This window comes from Mesoplodon mirus (genome assembly GCF_964341445.2).
Source record: "Mesoplodon mirus genome assembly, chromosome: 5".
NCBI lineage: Eukaryota > Metazoa > Chordata > Mammalia > Artiodactyla > Ziphiidae > Mesoplodon > Mesoplodon mirus.
This window is the reverse complement of record NC_138980.1, coordinates 129,507,580-129,516,005: the sequence shown is the minus strand read 5'-3', so window position 1 is coordinate 129,516,005 and position 8,426 is coordinate 129,507,580. Positions and strand designations below refer to the sequence as shown.

At 41.9% G+C, this 8,426-nt stretch overlaps 1 pseudogene across 1 annotated transcript; it reads right to left on the bottom strand.

Annotated features, from left to right (window-relative positions):
- Positions 1 to 7,419: 7,419 nt before the first annotated feature.
- LOC309804951 (ras-related protein R-Ras2-like) lies at positions 7,420 to 8,174 on the bottom strand (annotated as a pseudogene). Its single transcript has one exon. The product of its transcript is annotated as a ras-related protein R-Ras2-like (transcript).
- Positions 8,175 to 8,426: the final 252 nt, after the last annotated feature.

Genomic DNA, 8,426 nt, shown 5'->3' with positions numbered 1-8,426 from the left:
TACCAAAGAGGTCACAGTAGCTCCCTGACCTCATATCTCTACCACAAGAAAGGCCCTCACCTGTTGCCTAGACCAGGGACCTTTTCCTTTCCAGGCATTCTCAGAAGACTCAGGAGAGTTGCAGAAGTTCTGGCAAGAGTTCTGGAAGGTGTAGGAAGCCCTGAGAGACATGTGTCCCATCAACAGAGGGTCGGAGATCTCATGGAAGTGGCTCCTCATCATTCATGTCCTCTCATATCCCTACTCTACTTCATGCCAATCCCTCGGGTTTTCATAAACCAGGTTGAGGGACCGGCCACAGGTCAAGAAAAAACCCCTGATCTGGGACTGATAAGTTAATTAAGGGACCTCAAAGGATTTTTACAATTGTTGATAACCTCTGACAGTCATACCTACATATTGTTAACAAAAAATGTTTATCCTTTCTGAGATGTCGTGGATAGAAAGGCTTATAGGCAGGGTAAGTGTTCAGTGTAGTAGATGTATTTTCTTGATAGTAGATCTAGCCCAGTGATTACTCCCTACAAGTCATCATAGACAGCACTCTCACACGGATACAGATAGAAGTTGAAAAACACATTTCCTAAAGTACTGATTGTCTCATATCAAGACTCTGGTTAGATGCCCCATGGTAGGAACCTTTCTCCACGTTTTGTGAATGGACAGAGAAAATCCTAGTCTTTGCCTCAGATTTCAGCTTAGGAGACAGCACTGCTTATATGGAAAGATTCAGTGGCTCTGGTCCAAAGAATATTCAGCTTTTGCTCCAATGGAACCAGGATCCTCTTTTCAATGTCCACCACAAACTGGGTGTCAGAGAAAACAGATTGATTGCCCCATAGTGGAGCTGCCAAGAGGAACTCTAAGCCAGACTTTGGTAAATGGAAGCTCCCATTAGCACCACAAGCCCCTGGGGAAGCATCTGGACTGATCTTGGTTATTGTCTTCATGGCCTTACCTGACTCCTCAAATTCCCTCTTTTGAGCCTAATCTGAGGACCACACCTGTAAAATCAACACCAGCCTAACATCCTCATTCTGACCCCCATTCTTGCCATTCCAATGGCCACACTCAGCCTCTGTTCCTGATTTTATCCACCCAAACAAGCCTTAGTCTAACCGGCCTTAGCTGATTATTCAAGCTGAACACATGTCTGCTAGCCCAACGCAGGCCCAGGCCCATCAGGAAGGCGAACCTCATCCTAGGCCCTCGTTCTGGCTTAGTGCCTCTGATGTCTGTTGCACAACTGGGCACCACAAGGAGCACATGACTGCCATCCACAAAGACAAAGATGGAAACTATGAGCCATCCACTTGGCAACTATGCTGGCATCCTCCTCCATTCATGCTGCCAAGCCCTGACCAGAAAGATCTTGGACTGCTTATTGCCCAAGGCACTCAGTCCAGACTCAGGGTGGCTCAGGTCATGGCTGGTAGAACCGGCTATAATGACACTTATACTCGCAAGAAAAGGACAGAGGAGGGGACCCGGACTCCATATCAGTTTATGCCCACCAGATTCAAGCTAAAGAGAAATCTAGAAATCTTCATGAAACTCAACAGGAAAGATTTATTATTATTGTTATTGTTGTTATTGTTATTATTATTTAGAAAATGACCCAAAATAAACATATTCTACCTTTAAAATTTTTAAATTTGATTTCCATAGGAAAAACTGAATGCATTTTCTGTCCACAGAAAGCACGTATGGTCTTTTTCCAGGAATAAGGGAAGCAGGGAAATAGGTGAAGAAAAGTAAGTAAATGATTAGGGTATAAGCTATAATGTAGGGAAGAGCTATGTCATTGTTGCCTACAGAGTACTAATCCTATGTCCCAAGTGATTTTGAAAGCACTCTAAAGACACCAGGAAGAAAATTAAGTACTTGCCTATACATTTATCTCATTTTATCCCCTCCCCAATTCTTTCAAGTGAAGATTTATTTCCCCCACCTTGCAAATAAGGAAACTGAGGCAGCCTCAAAGAAGCTAAAGGACTGTTCAAGGTTACAAAGCTACAAAATGGTTGAGATGGGAGTTGAACCCAGTTCGTCATTAATTCAGACAACTGTCTTCCCCCTGAAGCATATGCCAAAAGAAGTTTACCAACATTCCAAGACAATGTCATCAGGGAGAGCACGGTCAAGTTACTATTGAAGGAGTTCTTCCAGTCCGTTTCCCAAAACTAGTGTTGGAAGTGTTGGAAGGTGAGTTTGGTAATTGGTTCACTTTTAATAGATGATTTATTTTAAGCTGCCTGGCTTGATGATGCAACAAGCAGGGGAATAAGCTTGGTTTGAAGATAGATTTCTGATCTTCTGGGAAGTGCTTCTACTTCAATAAGCTTGGACTCACCAAGGAAATTCCTAAGGACGTTTAGTCACAACCTGCTGAGCTGCCAACGCTGTAAATATACACATGCCCATATGCACACATATGCATAGGAATAGATAATTTTGTAGTCATGGCAATGAATGCTGCTTTCATCAGGGACCAAGCCATTGCAGTCAGCAGGGAGGAGACTGTTGGGGGGAAACTTTTCTTCTTCCAACTTGGGTCCAGTAGTTGGTGGCCTGTAAATTAACTGACGAGGCATAGGTTAACAGGAAAAGAGATGAGGTTTACTTAAGCCTACACACAGAACTACTCAGTAATAGGTAACTCACTCAACAGACTGGGATAAAAACTTTATAGGCCAAATTAACAAAGGGGTGGTGATGGTGGTAGTTAGGGCTTCAGTAGGAAGATAGGGAAGGTTCTGTGGGACTTCTTGATGCTAATGGCTATGGGCAGTCTGCCTCCGTACAGGCACCTAAATACATTGGAAACACCCATGGTTGGGGGGAGGGAAGGAGGTTAATGTCAGCTGTATATTCTGAAAGCTATGTTTGTGTCAGATAAAGGGACTTGAGATTCTTCCTGTATCTTCTTTAGCTCAAATATTTTTACTTTAAAATCAACTCTGGGGAGTCTGAGCAGTTCCCCACATTTCCCTCACTGGAAACATCCCTAGAAGTTTAAAAAAAAAAAAAAAGAGCCTAGGTTGATGGCTATGGGAAGAGATTTGGATTAGAAGTTGCAGGGAAAGAGATACACAAAGGGAGAAGAAAACAAAGATGAATGGTTGGAGCAGTTTCTGAGTCCACAGGGCAGCCAGTCAAGAAGATTTCTAGACGTTGGATTTTGAAGCACCTTTAGTGAGGATGGTAGTGGCAGTGTTATAGCCATGGCTATTTCCTGGAGCAGAGTATGGAAGATGCAGGTGTTCCAGTGAATTTTCTGAGTGGTCCACACTGCTGTGGTGATAAATCCTTTGAAGTTATAGCACTTCAGCTTCAGCTCGCAGGGCTTTAGGAAAAAGGCAGCTTTAGTTCTCAGTGGTGCCAAGTCAAGAGAGTGAGAGAAAAACTTAATTACCAACAAAACGTGTAAGATAGCCGGTAGAATTCACAGAGATGAAAAGGTAGCTTTAAGACAATGAACGGGACTCAAATCTGGTAACATACAAGGGTAGGTTATTATTTTCCACTGAAACATACAATTTCTTTCTACAATCACCCCCATTAAAAAAAAATATTTTATTTATTTATTTTTGGCTGTGTTGGGTCTTCGTTCCTGTGCGTGGCTTTCTCTAGTTGCGGTGAGCGGGGGCTACTCTTGGTTGCGGTGCGTGGGCTTCTCATTGCAGTGGCTTCTCTTGTTGCAGAGCACGGGCTCCAGGCACATGGACTTCAGTAGTTGTGGCACGTGGGCTCAGTAGTTGTGGCTCACGGGCTCTAGAGCGCAGGCTCAGTAGTTGTGGCGCACGGGCTTAGTTGCTCCACGGCACGTGGGATCTTCCCGGACCAGGGCTTGAACCCATGTCCCCTGCATTGGCAGGCGATTCTTAACCACTGTGCCACCATGGAAGCCCCTACAATCACCCCCATTTTGAGCAAAGATTATCAAAGTAAGATTACTCTTGTTTACAAAATAAGTCTTGTCCCATTAAATTTGGCCTGATCATTCACATAAGTGCAGCAAGATTGGTAATTGGACTATATAGGCCTTTTAAAGTTTGCTTGGCTGGAACTTTTATAAGGAATCTCAGATTGGACTTTTAAATGCCTCTTGATGCTTGTAAGCCAAGCCATGAACTTATCAGACTTCATCTGAAGTATTTATAGATTTGGTGATTTCCTTTCTTCTTGAGGTTCGCAAAATATTCTAAAGTTCCTGGGCCTGCCAGAAAGTGACTTTCCCTACTCACCTATAAAGGCCGGGAAGCCTGTAAGCCAGGTACCAGGCCAGTTTTCCCAGAACGGTTTTGTAAACATTGGCTTCATAAAGCAATCTTAATTCCTGAAAACTGTTTGGTCATAGATGATTCTGTGCACATGAATCTCAAATATGACATTCCAGTGAAAGCCTTGGTGATATACCCAATTTTCTCAATTATGTCCTGTTACAAAGAGAACAGATTCTTATTGAACTTATGCAAGCAACTATATTGCAATGAGAATAAAAATATTCAATAAGAGTTTCTGAATTCTGGAGGGATCAGTTAGGGAAAAAAGATAAATGTTTCTTTTCAGTTTGCAAAGATATAATCTTCTTAATTGTTGTGAGTTATACATAGCTTAGGAGAAAACAGAAAAGGGGTTCCTTATATCCAGAAAAACAAAACATCTAAGAACAAGCAATATTCCAAACAAATAAACAAAAAAATCCATAAAAATTGTAATCATTTTTTATTTGCTCATTCAGTCCCACATAATAATTCTTGTTCCACTTGAAACTGGCTTAGCAGTTTTGTGAAGTCATCAGCTTCACCACTAGAATTCTGGAAATCCTCAGTGGTATGATCTCAAATTTATTTAAGCAATGCCATCAGAAGCCTGTACCCCAGAGTACCTTAGGTCATAGATCTTTCTGTGGTTCTCTGAGACATCCCTTTTTTTGAAGACAAAGTATTCCGGCTTGTAGCTGATTGCAAGAGCTTTTAGAAAAGCATCAGAATAACAGAATAACTATCTGTGAATGACAAAAAACTTAAAATGGCCACTGTTAAAGTTTGATGAGAATTCATTATAAAAAATAATGCAGTTGACAAATTTGGTTGTTTCTGTGACATGTATTCTCTTAGGATAATAACTGAAATTATAACTGATAACATTCTATCAGGACATATCATAGAAAATGAGGGCATTGACAAATTTCTAGGAACTTCATAGAATTTCTGAAGTACTTATATCAATAACATTTAGGCATACCAGTATAACCTAGGGAAGGTTAAGCACCTCTTCCTATTTGACAATGTTTCCGTGCAACTTAACTTATGACATAAACTTAATTAGTTAAACATCTCCCTTTTCACAAGGTGAGAGGACAAACCCTTTGAGATTTTCCAGGGACCCCGTGGAAAGTCTCAAAGTCAGTTCCAGGTCAAAAAGACTTCATTTAGAATTTGGTTTTGGGAAGCTGTCCAAAACGTCAGCAGGTTTGAACATCTGATTAAATAGGATCACAGGTCAGTTCTTATTTAAGAAAAAAGACTTGGTCTTCTTAAATAATCAAAAACATGGTTAAAATACTGGAAATTATTCCAATAAGACACAGAATCTTTGCTTCCTTAGTAGATGACTTAAAAGGTAAAGAGAACCTTTTTACAATCTCTTATTAAGAACAAACCAGTAATCCAAGAAACTTTTGTCTTTTTAAGGGAGAGAAAACCAAACTCTAATTTTGCATCAATACATTATTGATATTAAAACAATATTGACATTATAAAACTTACAGTAAATCCATTCAGTCTTAGCCAGCCTGACCACATGAGCTAAGATTCTCTCTCTGTGTCCCACAACATCACCCCGCCCCCCAACCTGTAAAACTTCCTATATTTATTCATCTTTTTGTCTCTCTCTTTGTTTTTTTGCAGTACGCGGGCCTCTCACCGTTGTGGCCTCTCCCGTTGCGGAGCACAGGCTCCGGACGCGCAGGCCCAGCAGCCATGGCTCACAGGCCCAGCCACTCCGTGGCACGTTGGATCCTCCCGGACCGGGGCACGAACCCGTGTCCCCTGCATCGGCAGGCGGACTCTCAACCACTGCGCCACCAGGGAAGCCCCTTGTCTCTCTTTTTTTTTCTTTTTTCTTCTGGAACAATTTTTTTGTTTTGTTTTGTGATAACAGAGCAATTGTAATTCTAGCACCTGAAGCTATACAAGGATATGCTTTATAAACTTCGTGGAACTGTTGTACACATTCAATAAAGTGACAACTTACAATACCACTTAGTATATCAAAATCAGGAACATACCTTTGAATTGTTTAAACACAAGCCACAGAATGAAAAACAAAATCAGAAGTCACCCACAGTTATACTAATTGTCAATTAAAAGTTTTACCACTTACTACTTGATATAGCAGTCAGTATCTAGTAGGGGATATCGGAAGTGATTTCAGATTCTCATCCTGTCGTACTCTATTGGGAAGGTTTCTTGAGTAGCTATGCGACTGGCCAAAGGTGGGTACAACCAGGACCAGAACAGCATGTAAGGTTCTAGCACAGTTTCTGTAGTTTTCACTTTTTTTTCCTTTGTCAGCTAAAAGTGAACAGTGAGAATTAAATACTTATCTTTACATATACACGAGGTATGCTGTGAGAGCATATTTGCTTACAATCATATAAAAATACTTGTTAACTAGTTTGATAAGAAAATAACGTATAAAAGTATATAGCAAAACGTTAATTATCTCTGACCCTGGAAAGATCAATTCCATATTTTATATTATAAACAAAAACAGTTTTAGTTTTTTTGAATCCCTTACCCAGAAATACTTGAAAAGGAAGACAGACAGAAATTATTTATTTTTACTCTCAACATGGCTGTGAAAAGAGTTAAATTAAAAAACCAAGAACACTAAAATGCCTAAGTCCAGAATGAGTCCAAATATTTGGCCACATAGAATATTATCTTTAGGAATAATAGTAAAGGCTTTACATGCAGTTTTTAACCTATAAATACAATAGGCATTTTGGTATTTTGGCCACTGGAAAACAAAGGCTATAGCATCAGTAAAGGTCTGAGATGTCTCACTTTTGTGAATTCAATTCAGTGTATTTAAGGTTAACTAAAGTTGACATCAAAATTTTTAGAGATAGGCAAAAATTCACATTAAAAAAAACTCCCTATGTTTCTATTTAGAGTAACAGTAGGCGATATGATTCCAGAAGTTAAAAGTTATTTCACAACCTATGACTTCAGCTTGGCAAACAGCTTAGGTTCCAAAGCTGATTCATCCTTATTAAAAGTAAGCCCTTAAAAAAAGAATGTGTCTGTATATATAGATATCCATTTTAAAGGAATCAATCTTTGAAGCAGCCTTAGTGTTTCCTTTAAATCTGTCTTGAATGACCATTGGATTAACTTCATGGAAAGGATTAGCCAGCTTCTTGGTCTAAGGCTACCACGGTGATCATTTATCTAAGGCTAGAAAGGTACCAGCGTGATGTAAACTGTAAGGAGAGAGGGAGAAGATGAGGGCTTTTCCTGGCAGTTCGTAGCTAAAATTCAAGGGATTCTTAGAAAATGACACAGTGGCAGCCTTTCTTGTCTTTTTCTTTCCGCGTTGGTTCTGGTGAAGGAGGACATTCCTGCTCTTGAAATTTCCTTATAACCCGGACAAGCTCATGAAAGCTTGATCTACATTCATCCTAATCTTTGCTGACGCCTTCACGTATGTTACCTTAACTTGTCGTGCTAACTGCTGTCCTTCTTCCTGCGTTACCTGTCTCTGATGATCCAGATCTGCTTTATTACCAATTAAAGTCATTGGAAACTCATCACGATCCTTTACTCTGAGAATCTGTCTTTGAAACTTACAGATTTCTTCAGAACTGCCTCTATCTGTGACTGAAAAGACCAACAGGAAACCCTCGCCAGTTCTCATATACTGTTCTCTCATAGCTCCAAACTCCTCTTGTCCCGCTGTATCCAGAATATCTAGCCGGGCTGCCCGGTCATCTGTCACGCACTGCTTTGTGTAGGAATCCTCGACGGTTGGATCATAATCCGTTACAAAATAGGACTGGATGAACTGGATGGTGAGCGCCAACTTGCCGCGCCGCCCCCGCCGGCCACCACGAGCCGGTACTTATCTTGGCCGGAGCCGTCCCGCCAGCCGGCCGCGGCCATGTGGACGCCGCCGAGCCCAGCCCGGCCACGCTGAGCCGCCGCCCATCCTAGGCCCGGCTCCGTAGACTTGTGCGGCCGGCGGGCCGCAGGTGAGCAGCCGGGCGGGGGTCCCGGGCGCCGCGCTGCCGCCCGGACGGGCCCTCCAGCAGCTCGCGGCGCCCGGGCTGGCTGGGTCCCAACAGAGGCACAGAGAAGCGAGGTGACTGCAGCGGCGAGGGGCTGCAGCGGCCGGGGGGCGCACTCCAGCACAGG